Source organism: Notamacropus eugenii, chromosome 1 (assembly GCF_028372415.1).
Source record: "Notamacropus eugenii isolate mMacEug1 chromosome 1, mMacEug1.pri_v2, whole genome shotgun sequence".
NCBI classification, from domain to species: Eukaryota; Metazoa; Chordata; class Mammalia; order Diprotodontia; family Macropodidae; genus Notamacropus; species Notamacropus eugenii.
In genome coordinates, this window is record NC_092872.1 from 177,100,127 (window position 1) to 177,116,266 (window position 16,140).

General features: G+C 39.8%; 1 long non-coding RNA gene across 1 annotated transcript; it reads left to right on the plus strand.

Moving 5' to 3' along the window:
• Positions 1 to 12,611: 12,611 nt before the first annotated feature.
• LOC140510777 (uncharacterized) lies at positions 12,612 to 15,519 on the plus strand. Its single transcript, XR_011969375.1, has 2 exons — positions 12,612 to 12,668; positions 14,502 to 15,519. It is a non-coding gene; the product is annotated as an uncharacterized lncRNA (long non-coding RNA).
• The last annotated feature ends 621 nt before the right edge of the window (positions 15,520 to 16,140 follow it).

The window sequence follows — 16,140 nt, forward strand, 5'->3', positions numbered from 1 at the left end:
GTTGCTCTAAATTTAATAAGCAAAGATTGCTTTGGGGAATCTGAAATGGCAAAAGACTTCATAACAGCAAAATGAGTTACATTGCATTTTAACTTTCAAAGCTAATCTTGAGACTAACTTCTGAAACCACTAAGTTGTTGCTCAGGTCAAGAACAAATCAAGCTTGCAGTTCCTTTGGGGCTGTTTAGAACTGTAGAGCTTCCCGCTCTATGAAAGTGTTCTCTGAGGTCCCACTTAGCTCTAATATTCCATGAGACAGTGAACCTCTTGTAAATTTACAAGTATTTGATTAATAATACCTTATCTTTATGTAATATTTCAGTTTTCAAATCCTTTTACATATGTCATAGCATGATTGATCCAGATTTTCACAACAACCCCTTAGGACAGAAACCATTTCCATTTATTCATTTTAAATTATGTTTATTTTTTTTTAACATTCATTTTTTTATTTTGAGTTTCAAATTCTCGCCCTTCCTCTCTCTGCTCCCTTACCCATTGAGAGGGGAAGCAATATGTCTATTATGCATGTGAAGTTATGCAAAACATATTTCCATATTAGCTGTGTTTCAGAAAAAAAAAAAGCAAGAAATAGAAAGTGATAAAAGTATTCTTCAGTCTTCACTTAATTCACCAGTTCTCTCTTTGGAGGTGGATCATTGTATTGATCTGGAGCAGCTAAGTCTTTCAGAGTTTGATTATCATTAAAATATTGCTGTAACTGTATATATAGTGTTCTTCTGGTTCTGCTCACTTCGCTGGCTTCAGTTCATATAAGTCTCCCCAAGTTTTTTTGAAACCATTCTTCATTTCTTGTAGCACAATAGTATTTTATTACAATTATATACCACAACTTGTTCAGCTTTTCTCCAATTAATAGGCATCCCCTCAATTTCCAGGTTTTTGCCACCACTAAAAGAACTGCTATACATGTCTTTGTACATATAGGTTCTTTTTCTTTGATCTCTTTGGGGTACTAGTAGTGGTACTGCTGGATCAAAGGATAAGCATGGTTTTATAACTGGGCATAGAAGAACTGTCCCAATTGATAGACAAGGAAACTGGTATAGACACAACTTTTGATTTTTTAATTCAGTGACCTTAGTTGCTGACATAAATTAGTTTTTAATTCTCATTTGACATTTACAGCATGGAAACTGAGGGGATGCCCATCAATTAGGGAATGGCCCACCAAGTTGTGATATATGATCTTGATGGAATACTACTGCACTGTAAGAAATAATGAGCTGGTTGATTTTAGAAAATACATGGAAAGACTTAGAAATACATGGAAAGGAACACATGAAATAATGTGGAGTGGAACCAAGAGTACATTGTATGTAGTAACAGCAATATTGCTTGAAGAATAATTGTGAACAACTAAGTTGTTCTGAGTATTATAAATACTCAAATTATATATACTCATACTCAACTATAAAGGACCTATTAAGGACGATTCTATACACCTCCAGAGAAAGAACTGATAAATAGAAGTATGCATAGTTTTACATATATTTAATAAGTCTGCATCCAATGGTGGCCTTCTGTATTGGGGAAGGTGGAAGGGAGACAGTTCAGAATTTAAAATGTAACCAAAAAAATAATTGTACAACAACTATGTATTATCACCTACTTATAGGTGAGGATGATAGATTTAGAATTGGGAAGGACCCTGAGAGATTATGTAGTCCAATTCCCTCCTTCTGTAGGTGGAGAAATTGTGTCCAGAAAAGGTTGTGGTCTGTTCATAATCACGCTAGTATTAAGTGGCAGAGACACATTAGAAAACAGGTCTTTAACCCCAAGACCCAATGCTTTTTCTGCTCTACTACACTATCCCATTAAGAGAAACTGCATCAGATTTTTGGGTAGTCTCAATATATCACCAATACCAAGAGGGGGAGCTAAGACCATAAATAGCAAGCAGATTGTAGAAAGTTGTTTTTTAAAAAATTTATCTGGTTATCTGTGCAGCTAAGGCTCTACAGCTATAGTGGGGCCTAGAAGGTTAGTTTAGTAATGTGAGAAAGATTAAAGGTAAGGCTGCTGGCAGAATATATCCCTTTAAAAGTTAGCAGTGCTTCCCTGTCTTGAAGAATGAGGGAGGAAAAAAAGCCAAATATCAGTACTCCCTATCCTGAAGTGTCAACCAGCTACACAATTCACCAGGTGGCCTGACAAGGAAATTACTTTTGAGAGCTTGAAGAATTGTAGAGAATTGTTAGAAATGAAATCCCATTTAGCAACTTTTGTCACAAGAACCCTGTTGAGGTAGAGAATACCAGTATTTTTATCATCATTTTTTAAATGAAAAACTAAGGTTGAGTCTGAATAAATAAGAGTTGGGATGTGAATCCAGGTTTTCTTTCCCAAGAGCAGTGTTCTCTCAACTGCATCATGTTCCGTACAACCTTTTATATTCAGCATAGTTCAACAAGTAGATATAGTTACCTTAAAAAAAAAAAAAAGTAAATCTGATTCACTTTATATCTTCACTCTTTCTCCCCTCTACCACAATTTGCCACTGTCAACTACTCGGGGTTTTCATGGGGAGATTGCATTGTCTTACCGATGCTGTGGTGCAAGTCTTGGCCGGGCCAGGCACGTGTACAGGTGGTGCTGACTGGTGCTGCTGGCCTTCCTGCAGGGCCTGGTGTGGAACACCTGGGGCCCCATCCAGAGCTCAGTCCGCTGGGCCTACGGCTTCTCCAGCTTGTGCTGCCTGTGCTCTGGAAGCCCATTGGCTTCCTGCCCTGCTTCACCTTCATGTGGCTGCTGGACGAGAGAGGTGTCTGGGTAACTGTGCTGCTGACATCCTTTCTTATGGTTTTGGGAAGAGTTCTAAGATGCATACCTGCATCATCAGACTTGGAACCTTGAGGGTCTTTCCACCCCAGTTTGATTTTTTTTTTTTTTTGGACAAAAGGGGCCATCCCTTGAGTAACTTAAAGAAGCCTATTCATTGAGTGAGTATCTCAAAGTGAGAATGTGATAAGACCTTTGCCTGAAAGAACTAGGTTCTCACATTGCATCTTGGGCCATTTCCATTTATCCTGATGAATATCAGGTCACTGGACCCAGGTGACTCAGTAGAAGGAAGTGAGGTTGGTGACCTTGCACAGCCCTCCCTCACTCAAATCAAAGTCAACTGCAAGTCGTGTCATCATCTTGATGTCATGGTCCTCTTCGAGAATGAAGGGCAAACACAACAATATTCCCCCTGTGTTTATACTCCTAAGGCTTAGGCCTTCTTTGTATATATTCTTAGTGATCTGAGGGGCTCCAGTGGATTTATTATCTCTTTACAAATGACTCAGATATGTCTGTCCCAGTCTATTTCCTGAGCTCTGTATCACCACCTGCCTATTACACATTTAAACTGTTTAACCTCAAACACAACATGAGTCCAACAATTCATCTTTTTCCAAAATCTAGTCCTTTATAAAATTCCTCCATTACTGTTTAGGTTACTAGCTTCCAGTCTTACAGGTTCTGAAAGGCAGGCTTATCCTTGACTCCTCACTTTTTCTTGTCCTGTATGTCAAATATTTCTGCCTGCACGTCTCATACCTGACCCCTTCTCACTACTCATTTACCCCAATCTCTTGCCTGGACTGTTGCAGTGGCCTTCTAATTCATTTCCCCACCTAAGGTCCTTCACTTCATCCTCCATAAAGTTGCCAAAATGATTTTTCTTAAGTGCAGATCTGACCATGTCATTCCCCTGCCAGTAAAACTCAATTGTATATGGCCCTTCACAACTTGGCCACAATTTATCTTTCTAGCAACTCTCAAAGGCAATCTACCAAGTTGTAGAAGAGTTGTGATGTGCATCAGTGGATGTAGCGGCTGTAATAATAAAGCAATGTATCCATGAAGTATAGGCTACCTCTCAAAGCTTAGAGTACTTTTAGACTTTCAATAATACCTTAAAATTGCTCTAAAACTTTTGGGATACTATATTTTGACCACAGTCATAAAGCATAATTCAAACACTTTATATAAATGGTAATGAACAATCTTGTTTTAGTTGTATATGTGGAACCACATACAGTCATGAAATTGTTGTTTTAGAGTTGAAAAAAACCATTTATTAGGAGCCTACTACATGCCAGGCATTATGCTAAGTTCTGGGTATACAAAACCAAAAGTGAAACAATCCCTGGCCTTGAAGAACTTACATTTGAATGGGGGAAGACATGTATGTATACAGATTTTACACAAAATGAATACAAGGGAGAGACTGCATTAGCGGCTGGGGAGATGAAAAGCTTCATGAAATAGGTGAGCTGAAGAAAAACAGGAATTTTAAGAGGTAGAAGACAGGGGAGAACACTCCAGGCATGGGGACTGCCAATGAAAAGGCAATGGAGACCACAGAGGTAGTAAGCCAGTAAGGCTCAGTGAGATAGGGTACATGCAAAGAAGTAATGTATAAGAAAACTAGAGACATAGAAAGGTGCCAGGTGATGAAGAACCGTTAATGCCAGCCATTGGAGTTTGTATCTGATTCTTGAGGTGATAGGGTGCTGCTGGAGTTTATTGAATAGGGATGTGACATGGTCGTCTGCTGCTCTTTGGAAAAATCATTTTGGCAGCTAAGTGGAGAATGAATTGGAGTGGGGAGAGACTGAATGTAGGGAGAACAAGAACTATAGAGTGAGAGTGGTGGTGATTTGAGTAGAGAAAAGGGACTTGATGGGAGGGTGGCTATTGAAGGGTATAACATCCAAAAGGTGCAGAATAGATAAAAGGGGTAGTAGGGTAAAATTTATTGGAGGAAATCCTAGCACCAGAGGGGAGAAACATGGTGGTGAGCATTTAAATAAAGCCTAGTGAAGGGACAAACGATATTGTGGAAATTTCTACAGGCTAACCAGGCAGAAGGAAAAAAATAGAGTAATTCAGAAAATAAAGCCAATTTAGCAGAGTCCTAATATAGTAATGATAAGGAATTTCAGCTACCCAGATGTCAGTGGACCTTTCTGCCAAAAGCAAAGCTGCTGATAAATTCTCAAACTGCTTTGATGGTAATTTGTTCTTCAAAAGGTAGAGGAAGTAATAAATTTGCTTATTCTGGAACTGATCGTATCCAAAAAGGATGAACTCAATGCTTATATGGGCAGCTAGATGGCGCAGAGGATAGAGCACCCAGCCTGGAGTCAGGAAGACTGTTCTTCCTGAGTTCAAATCTGGCCTCAGAAGCTTACCAGCTATATAACCCTGGGCAAGTCACTTAAGGAAATGGCAAACCACTCCAGTATCTTTGCCAAGAAAACTCCAAGTAGGGGAGAGTTGAGCATAGTCTGATATGGACTCTAGATTTAGCCACTTGCTAGAGGTAGGATTCAGTGGGAAAAGAGGCATCTGTTTTGCATGGGCTGGGCTTGCTTTTAAGAAAGTTAGGGAGGAGGCCAATCTTCTGGATTTGATTGATCTGGAGGATTAGGACTTGAAAGATTTGAATGACTGCCCGAGGGCATAAAAATCACAGTTGATGAAGACTGAATATTGCTCAGTCTTGACTGAATTCTCTGATGACCAAAGAATGGTAAATACACAGGTGGAAGGGATCAGGGCTCACCTCAGTCAGGGATTGTATCTTTTTAGACTCATGTATTATTAAGTATGTTTATTTTTATTGAATTTTATGGTCATAAATGTTTTATTAGGGCTCCAATTTCAGAATCACTGGACTGACCTGAACTAGGCCTAGCTTAGAATATGGTCTAAGGGGAAATTAGTTCATTAAGCATAGAAAGCTCTCAAAAATGAAATTCCGAAGACACCTAAGACAAAAATATTAACAAAAAAGTAAGAGCATTGTATTTAGAGTTGAAAGACCTGAATTCACATCGCACTCTGCTTATTTCTGCTTCTGTGACCTTGAACAGGTCCCGTAACTCCTCTTGATCTGTTTTCTCATCTATTAAATGAGAGAGTTGGACTAGATATGAGGTCACTTACATATCTAAATCCTAAAAATTCTTTAGAGTTGGAAGTCGAGGAGCCAGGCTGTAAAGAAACTTATATGAATAATGAGGAATGCATCATGAAACAGAGGCGATGAAAAATAACTAATGATGAATACTCAGTGTTGAAGGCATAGTATCAGGAGTGCTAAAAAGCCCAGAATGAGAAGCTAGCAATGAACCTAAAGGAAAGTGAAAAGCGTTTTTTGGTTAAGTCATAAGCAAGAATAATGGGGAGATATGTGACTGCTCCAGGTAGAAAGCATGAGAAGATGATGGATAAAAAGCAGAAGTACTCAACTGATTTATTTCTGGTGTGATGTATAAAAAGTTTGAGACATAATTTCTGGGTCATTAACCATTTTACTAATTATGGTTTGTGAATAATTAATAAAAGGATGGTCATTTGGCTTTCCCTTGTAAACCAAAAGACCCCTCCTGGAGGCCTCTTGATGCTTATATACTCTTGGAAGAATGGGTGTTCCCGACAGGCAGCAATCAACTCTGATTGGTTAACAATTAATGAGAGAATGATTATGATAATGAGAGGTTGGCCTTTTCTAATTAGGGGCTGGAGGATGTGACTAATTATGTCATTCCCAGACTACTCCTAGCTTTGGGCAATATAGCTGGGGGACGGGTTGGGGGGAGTGAGGAGACCACCACCCAAGCCTGAGTAGAATACAATGGGTCAAACTTCACCTAGATTAGATTATTTTTGTAAGGTTTTTGAGTTGAATGGGACTACAATTCCACCTAGATAAAATAGTCTAAGTGGGATAAAGCTTTGGGTAAAGTCAATAGCATCCTTCAAAGACTGTCTGTGTTAGCCTACAGGGGTTTATTTCTGAATGAGGAAATAGGAAAAAATGTTAATCAACAATTAGTTGTTAATGTAAGAGAGAAACAGCCATTTCTCTCACTGGTTTTTTTTTCCTGTCAAAGAGAATGATCCTCAGATGAGAAAGGTAGAATAAAAAAATGCTTAACAGAGAGTTGAAATGCAAGATAAATCAAGAGATAGTGAGAGAGCACTTATATTCTCTCAATAAGTTCAGATCACATGACTGGAACTAACCCTACCTCAGGAATTTGAAAGAATTGTCATCTGTTCAGCTACTGTTAATGATCATAAAAACATCATGGAGGAAAGAAGATCTTTAGAAACTAAGATGGGCACATGTCCTGATTTTCAAAAAAATGCAGAGATGGAATCTTCAGGCCATCTTTGGTTTCTTAAAAAGTTGTTGAATACAATATTAAAGAAATGGCTCATAAGTATTTAGAAAGAAAATCACAGAATCTCAGAGTTGAAAGGGACCTCTAAAACAATACAGTCCAACCTAAGTGACCATTTGGTCTTTGTTCAAAGATATCCAGGGAGGGAGAATGCACTGCCTCTAAAGGCGTCCTGTTTCACTTTAGGATGACTAATTGTTAAGAAGGTTTTCCATGCATTAAGCATAATTTTGCCTCTGTAGCTTCTACACATTGGAAATGGTGATCACTAAAAACATCATGGCTTCAATGAGCATAAGTTATGACACCCTATACTCATTTTCTTATTTGGAAGGCTAACTAGAATATTAAATCAAGAGGATGTTATACATAGTAGACCTAGATTTTATCAAGATATTTGCCAGAATTTCTCATGTTATCTTTATAGACAAGATGGAAAGAAGTAGACTAAATGATAATAATAGGTGTGTTAATAACTGATTCTATGGCAGACCCCAAAAATAGTTATCAAGGAGTCAGTGTGAATCTGAAGGGATGTCTAATGGAGTGCCCCAGTTATGTGCCCTTGGCCTTGTACTGTTCAGTATTTTTATTAAAGACTTGGATGTAGATAGAGATGGCACGCTCTCAGATTTATAGATCACATGAATCTGAGCGGGATAATGAATGTTTTGGATGACAGAATCTGAAAGGGTTTCAAGAAGTTACAACAATGATCCAAACCTAATAGGATTACATTTAATGGGGATAACTGTAGAATGCTTAGTAGTAGGTGCTAGTAGGTGCTTAATTAACATTGATTGACTGATTGTAAAGTACTGTATTTGGCTTCAAGGAATCAGCTATAGAAGTTCCTAATGGGGAAACATGACTAAAAACATGTACTGTGAAAAAATTCTGGAGGTTTTAGTAGACTGTAAGCTTAATTATGAATTGTCAGGGTGACATGGGAGCCTGAAAGGGTAGAGTTCTTCTAGGTTGCATTAAGACAGGTACAGCATACAAAATTAACGATGATAGGCCTGCTGTACTCTGCCCCTGGGGTGGCAGAGCCAACTGCTGCAATGCTTTCCATAATGCCTTGCCTGTAATTTCCTTTGTTTTATGTGTATAAAGATGTGATTTTGTTTCTTAGAGCATTGTTTATTATAGATTACATAATGTATATATGCATTTACATATGACTTTATTAATACATAAGGTCTTATTGGTGGTGGTGTCTATCAGAAGTTCATTCTCCCTCCTCTATGGAATCTGAGTTAGCATTTCACATGTAAAATTCCAGAGAGGAAGGAAATCACATAAACATTTCTATGAGACTTTCGATTTCAGTAACTCATGGTCATTCTCCTGTCACTTTGCAGATAACTGAAGTGTATCACATAAGTTGTTAATTGTCCTTTGCTTTTTGCTTTTATTTCCCCAAACGGCCAAGAAGCTGTTCATATCGTTGTCCAGTAATTTCACTGATAAAATGAAGGTAGCTAAGTGAGGCAATGACTAGAGCAGTGGACCTAGAGTCCGGAAGACCTAAGTTCAAATCCAGCCTTAGACGCTTGCTAGCTGTGTCACCCTGGGCAAGTCACTTCATCTTTCTTTTCCTCAGTTTCCTCAACTGTAAAATGGGAATAATAATAGCATCCACCTCCTAGATAGGTTGTGAGGATCAAATGAGATATTTGTAAAGTGCTTAGCACAGTGCCTGGTACATAGTAGATACTTAATAAATGTTTGTGAACCCCACATCCTCCCCTCCCACTTTTTTCATCTTCAGGGCTACAAGTACCTTCTTCTGCTTCCCTCTTCTGCCATGCTGACTGAACCTGAAGGAGCTGGCATCAAAATGATCAAGGTCCAGATATCCCTTTTCTTCGTCCATGGCCCTTCATTTGTTATATGTCCTACCCCAGCTTAGAGCAGGCAGTGACCAAGACCCAACATCTCTGGCCTTTGCCCAGCAATATTGTCCTATGGAGACACAACAATTCATCTCACTAGTTAAGACGATAATATGAAAGGATGTAGAGGAGAGCAGTTCTCCCCATCCCCCAAGAAATGTCTAAAGGGGACCACAAATGGATGAAGAATGAAATAAGCCAAAGAGAAACAAGTGGTTACCTCCATCTAATCCAGAACTGCACAGGGTTGCACTCTTGGGTGTCATATTTGGGCTTGATAGAATCATTTTCTAATAATCAGTTGTTCAGGAATTGAATGGCCTACCACAAAGGGTAGTAGACTCCCCCTCATTAGAAATCTTCAAGCAAAGGCTGAATGACTTTTGAGGTAGAAGATATCCTAGGGAAAATTCTTCCAATCATATGGATTTGACCAGATGGCTTTTAAGGCCCACCCCAACTCTGAAATTCCCTGATTCAATTTCCCACAAACCACAGAAATGTTATTGGATGGTTTTCTACCTGCTTTGGGAGGGCAGCTTCTCTCTGTTTCATATCAGTCAAGTCACTTACCCCACCTTCACCTTACTGTACTAGGGAACCATATTCCTCAGGCACAGCGACTTCTTGCAGGAGGGTATCCCCTTCAGAACCACCAACGTCCCTTTATGGGAGAATGGTGGTATGTTTCTTAGGTATAGAGTCGCAGTCCACTTTCAAGGGAGTTCTATCTTCTAAGTTTATACATTAGAAGCTTCTTTTATCCATTAAAACAGGATTCTGAAGGCTTGCCCTGACAATCTCCAAATTTTCATGAGGTACAACTTTGATCTCTTCAGTGTGGGTTTTCACTAGAATTACGCAGATCACAATCTAGTCATGCCCTCTCATCCTTCATGTTCTGCAAGTCCTGCACAGGAGATCCACCCAGATCCCTGGGAGCCTTCTTCTGTCTCTAATAGGTCCCAGGCCAAGCCCTACTTGGTCACTGTTTGGGTCCTGATTGGCTCAGAATGAAAGTAAATGGCAATTTTTCTGTTTTGGCCAGAAACCCTGAGTGTCTTCCCCTCCGAGATCATTTTTTTTTCCACTAGGTAAGGAGGCCCTTCTCTATTTCACTTCTTATTAAGTCACAATCACTGAATGGGCATTGCCTCAAACTGAAACCTGTTAAACTAGCATGAAAAGATCAAGCTATGCCACGGCATCCTGCGCCTTTGGACCCAGATGGCTCAGGAGGAGAAAGTGAGGCTGGTGACTTGGCACAGCCCTTCCTCACTTAAATCAATTGCAAGTCATGGCATCACCTCCCTGACATCATGGTCCCCTTTGAAAACGAAGAACAAACAACAGCCAACATTTTATGGATAGTGATGCAATATATGGGCTGTTCTATCAGTTTGCCCTCACTGTAATTTACATCTGATGTAAATTATAAGATAAATATTCCCACATGTGATATTTCAAAGGGAATACAAATTTTGTTGTCAAGACTGGGTATTTGCAGTTGAAAATATAATTTGAAAAGGGAGCTTTTCAAGTCCTCTTCCACTAGGTGGCACCATTCTGCAGCCTGAGCCAAACCTTGCCTTGGGTTGATTTGGAGTTCCTTTGAACTCCTTCCAAATCACTCCTCTGAAATCACTGCCTTTGTACTTGTATTGTGGTCGTTAACTAGGAATACTAGGAAGCACATTATCCTCGCAGGGTCCTGATTACTCATTCTTAGCTGACTCTTCCAATAACATCCTATTAGGTTTTATTGTTCTCCTCAAACTCTAAGGAGTTCAAAGTTATTCAGGAGACAGAACCACCAGTAAAGTCCTCCTTGAGATACTAATAAACTAGGGGTGGAAGACAATAATTTTAAGGTATTAACATCAGTATGACAGACAAAGTCCTACTTTGATGGCTTCATCATGGTGTGGAACTGACCATAAATGGGCCAACTGAGCATAAACTCTGACAGATTTTATGATGAAAGAATGACTTAAGCAGAGATTATCTGCTTTTTTTCCTTTCAAATAACAAACATTTTCTCTTTCCCTGCCCCCACACCAAAAAAGGAAGAAAAAGCAAACACATAAAAATTATGCCTAGTTAAGCCAAATAAATTCCCATATTAGCCATATTCAAAAATGTGTGCCTTTTCGCTAAGGAGCAATCTAGCTAATTACTGAGAGGTGAATTACCAGGAGGGTGGTCAGTAAATGATGCATGCTTTGATTATTGCAACATGGTAAGGATTACTTGTGTTTTATTTTCAGGTCGGATAATGCTAGGTAATCTATGGGATAAAATATGAAAAATTTTTTATTCCTTTCTTTTCTGTTTACATTTTGATTGCTATCTTGTGTTTTCACATCACCAACATTTCCCAATAGAGCCCTCTCTCCCCTCCAAGAGAGCCATCCATTGTAACTAAGAATAGAAAAGAAAAAAAATCAGCGAAACTAAACATCTCAAAAAAGTCTGACTTTAAATGTAATGTCCCATGTGCTTCCTTCTTCCTACTCATCCCTCCCTGCCTAAAAAAAGAAGGGAGGGAGGTATATTCTTATATCTCTTCTTTGGGGTGAAGCTCGGTCATCATAATTACACCGTGTTAAGTTTTTGTGGTTCGTTTCATTTACACTTGTAACACTGACTACCCTGCCTTCATCATCTGAAAGCCAAGTGTATTACATTCACTCCTTCCTCAGGGATGTGTACCCATTAGAGAGATTGGGAATTATCTAAGTCCTTGACCAATGACATTTAACCATGTTACAGTCACATATTTTCTTCCAGAGATAGTGATGGCCTTGATCTGGTGATATCAGGAAAAAAATATTGCAATACTCACATAGAATAGATAGGCTCCTTTTCCAATTAAAACTGAAGCCTGGAAAGTGATACAGACTTAGTGAGTTGGGCTTTGTGACCTTCTCCAGGAGACTGGGAGCCTTTAGTAGCTCCTTTAGCTTCAGGAATAAAGACCTTAAATTTTAATACAATAAAAGCAGAGGTTTGGATGACAGAAAATAAAGATTCTAATCCCACCTTTTTCATTGATTTATAAGTCCTTTGATTTTAGGCAAGTAACTGAATGACTTCTCCTCCTCCTCCTCCTCCTCCTCCTCCTCCTCCTCCTCCTCCTCCTCCTCCTCCTCCTCCTCCTCCTCCTCCTCCTCCTCCTCCTCCTCCTTCTCCTCCTCCTCCTCCTCCTCCTCTTCTCCAAAGCTGTTATGACTTCACCTTATTGGTAATCAGTAGAATTCAATTCAATTCAACTGGTCCTTTCATTTCAGAACTAATGCTTTTCCCCCTTGCACCATGACACTAGAAGTCCAGTTCCATGACCTTGCCCACCCAATCTTTCTGAGGTAGAATGACAGACCAGGTGGAATCATAGGACTCTCTTCCTTTTTGGGTCTTGGTTTACAAAGAATTAAGAAATAGTTGCTGTGGTCCCAGAGTGCTCAGAGATTCCCCCAGAAGACCTTAATATTTTTTTTTTCTATTTGGTTCCAGATAAGAAAGAAGGATCAGAGCCAATCAGAGCAAGGATACCAAATAGGTAAAGTTTGTCTTTGACTCTTCTCAGCCTCTCTGTGTTTCTTTGGCCCTCTCTTCTGTCCCTTCACACTTCCAGAAACCCATGCTCCTCATTTTATTCCAAACCCATCACTGCAGTACTCTGTCAGAAGACCCAACCTTCCAAATTACCTTGCCCTCCCTGCTTTGAGTCTTGTCTGTTTCACTTCCTCTCTTTCTTGTCCTGTCTTAGTCCAGAAAAATCTTTTCATTTCAATTTCTTTACCCTCTCCACAGCTTCTCTAACTCTGGCCCTTTTGTTTTTCTGGGCTTGAATATATGACTCATTGCTATCTGATTCCCTAGGCTATTAACCAGGATCTGGTTCAGATTCTTGCTTAGGATCCAGCTTTGGGGAGGGGGGGTTAGACATTTTTTTGTTCCTCCCAGACTAGGTATGTCTCACTGAACCAAAGGATGGGGTCAGGAAGATGGAGGCTCCTGGAGGGAGGATTGTCATTTTTGTCTTTGCACTCATAGTACCCAACACATGTACCTAATTAGTATTTTAAAATTTCAGTTGACTCATTGGCTTTTCTCTCAGTTGCAGTTGGTTCAGAGAAACTAACAGTGGGATTAAGATGAGCATGGAATAATTAAACATCTTGGTTGGGGGTAAAAAAAAAAAACTGCCTAAAGAGGAAAAAAACCAGAGTGATTTCTCACTGATTGTCACAGGAAAAGTCAAAGTTGCCTGGTCAGTCTTTAAGATGCTATGATTCTGTTTGCCTCTTACTGACAAAGCAAGAGACTGCAAAATCCTTGAGGGAGTAATAGACACTGACAGTGGAAAAAAACCTATGAGATCATCAGTTGTATTCCCCGTAGGCCACTTAAAGAGAAGACATTAAAGTCCAGGGAGAAGCTATCCTGCAATAATAAGTGACGTTCTTGGCTGCCTGGTAGGCAGAGTGACTGGAGTACTAGAACTAAGTCAGAACACTCAGATTTAGAATAGTCAGCTTGGGCAAAGCAACCAAGGCTTTGGTTTAGGGGCACCTGTCCTCCTTCAGCAGAAAGAAACAACTGAGCTTCATACAAAGAGTCAATTAAATATGAAGCCATAAGATGGTGTCTCTTGCCTTACAGCAGCCACATCCTGGATGTGATCCTTCCCAACCTCACTTAACTTTCTTCCCAGCAGCAGCCTTTCCAACAATGGAGATCTGAGGTCTCTCCATGAAGTTCCTCTCTGCCCCTAGTCTGAGGACATTTTTGTGGTGATGGCTCTTGTTGCTAGAATTACTAGTTATAGCTCATATATTATGGTATCAATATAGTACAATATGTGTACTATAGTTTCTGTAACCCAGGAAGTCCCTGATGTGCTACTCTGGAGTCTGAGTTCAAATCTTCCCCCTCATACAGCTGGTAACAGCTTTGTGATCCAGAGTAAATAATTTAACCTCTCTCTACCTCAGTTTCCTCCTCTGTAAAATGAGGACTGTAATAACTCCTGCCTCCCAGAGTTTTGAAGATCACATGAGATATTTATAAAATGTTTTTCAAGCCTTATGGCACTATATAAATGCTAGTTATTATTCATCCTAAAGAAAGCGAACTCTCTTCTTTTGGGGAGTCACCCTGAGTGAGTCCAAGGACACTGCAGATTAGATTTTCATCCCCTTTTATGAGTATGTGCTACCCCAAGTTATGGGATCTGACTTTCTTTGCCTGTAATGCATTTCCTCATCAGTTTCTCCGCCTGTTTAAATCTTTTTTTTTTCTCCTTTAGTACCCAGCTCCTAATGTAACCTTCCCTGATTCTTCTCCATGTTGCCCCATTCCCAGATGAAAATGATCTTTCTCTTTTTAGATTTTTATAGGACTCTTTGTTGGAACTCTCTCAGACCTGTCACACACACTGTTTACTTGTAGCTGCCGGAGGAATTAAGACCAAAGGTCACCAGCAGTGCTAGTCTCTTCTTCAGCATTGCCAAGTACCTTCCTGAGGCAGATTGAAATTTCAAGACAATTTGCAGTTGGGGAAGCAGGGAGAGAAGGCAGTGGAACACAAAGAGAATTGAAAAAGTCAAATTAAAAGGGGTATATGTATTAATTCCTCAATTCAGAAAGACTCATCAGGTCATACTGCTCATATTTTGGAGAAAGAGGTACTTAGGTTGCCCTGGAGTAGAGAAGATGTTAAAGGAGTTCTCTCCAATAACCCAGCTAGAAGCAAAGGTGGAGGACCCTTCAAGTAAAGAGGCCCTGAGGCTTGCTGGTAAGGTAAAAAGGAGGAGAAGAAAGGAGGAAGAGGAGGAAGAAGGGAAAAACTCCACAAGCAGAAGATGTGGATTCCCAGGACAGTGGCATCATCAAGGCTCTGGTGACCATGGTCCCAGGACCATGCAGAGGGTGCTGCAAGGGACAGACCTAAGAAGCCATTTTCTGTGACACAGAGCCATGAGAGCTGGGGGCAAAGGAGTGTTCCACTGGACAACACAAAACTCTTCCTCACTCCAACATGCACAGAAGTCTGTGTGGGAGATTATTTCCATTTGTCTTTGGAAGGAATGAACAAGGTTGATTCACTTCCTTGATTTTGTCTGTTTCTTCCTTTGTCTTTCTGTCCTAATGAGGTACTTTACACATTTGACTCATGCTTCCTAAGCCGGTTCTCCTGGGGCCTTGGGCCAAAGACTAGCCTCTCTATTGAACCCAAAGGACACTGTGACTCCAGAGCAGTGTCGCAAGTCATCCTTGTGTTATATTTATCAGTATATTTGTCATACCAGTAGAATGTACTTGAGGATAGGCACTGTTTTGTTTTTCATTCTTGTGTCCCCAGGCCTTGTACATAATGAACCCTTAATAAATGTTTGAATTAAAAACGAACAAATGAATCTTAGCCCCTGTGCCAAGTATACTGCTTTTGCACCCGGCAGTCCATCAATCACAATGTTCTTTAATATAAGGGACATAGCAGAAAGATGGGAAAAAGAGTGCTGGGCTAGGAATTAGAAGTTCAAGCCCTGACTCTGGTACCACTTAATGATGTGACCTTTTGCCCCTCTGCTCCTCAGATTCCTCATTTATAAAATGAAGGGATTGGATTATATAATGACTAAGGTCATCTTTGCTAGCTCTAACTGTCTCTGAGTCTATGATTAGACATACATGCAGACCAACCAATCAACAGGCATTTAAAAACTGCCTACTGTGTTCCAGGTACTATGCTGCTACAGGATGGGGACAAAAATGCAATGCGTAGAACAATCTCTACTTACAAAAAGCTCACTCCAATGGAGGAGACAACTAGTGTATTTACAAATATATACAGAATGCACATAAAGAGAAAAAATACAAAAAATGCAAAGTAATGAAATAGAAGATAGTTTGAGTTGGAAGGCACTAGCAGTAAGAGGGATCAGGAAAATCTTCATGATGAAGGTGGTATCTGGACTATGTCTTGAAGGAAGTGAGGGGTTTTAGAAGCAGAAAAAAGGGAATGT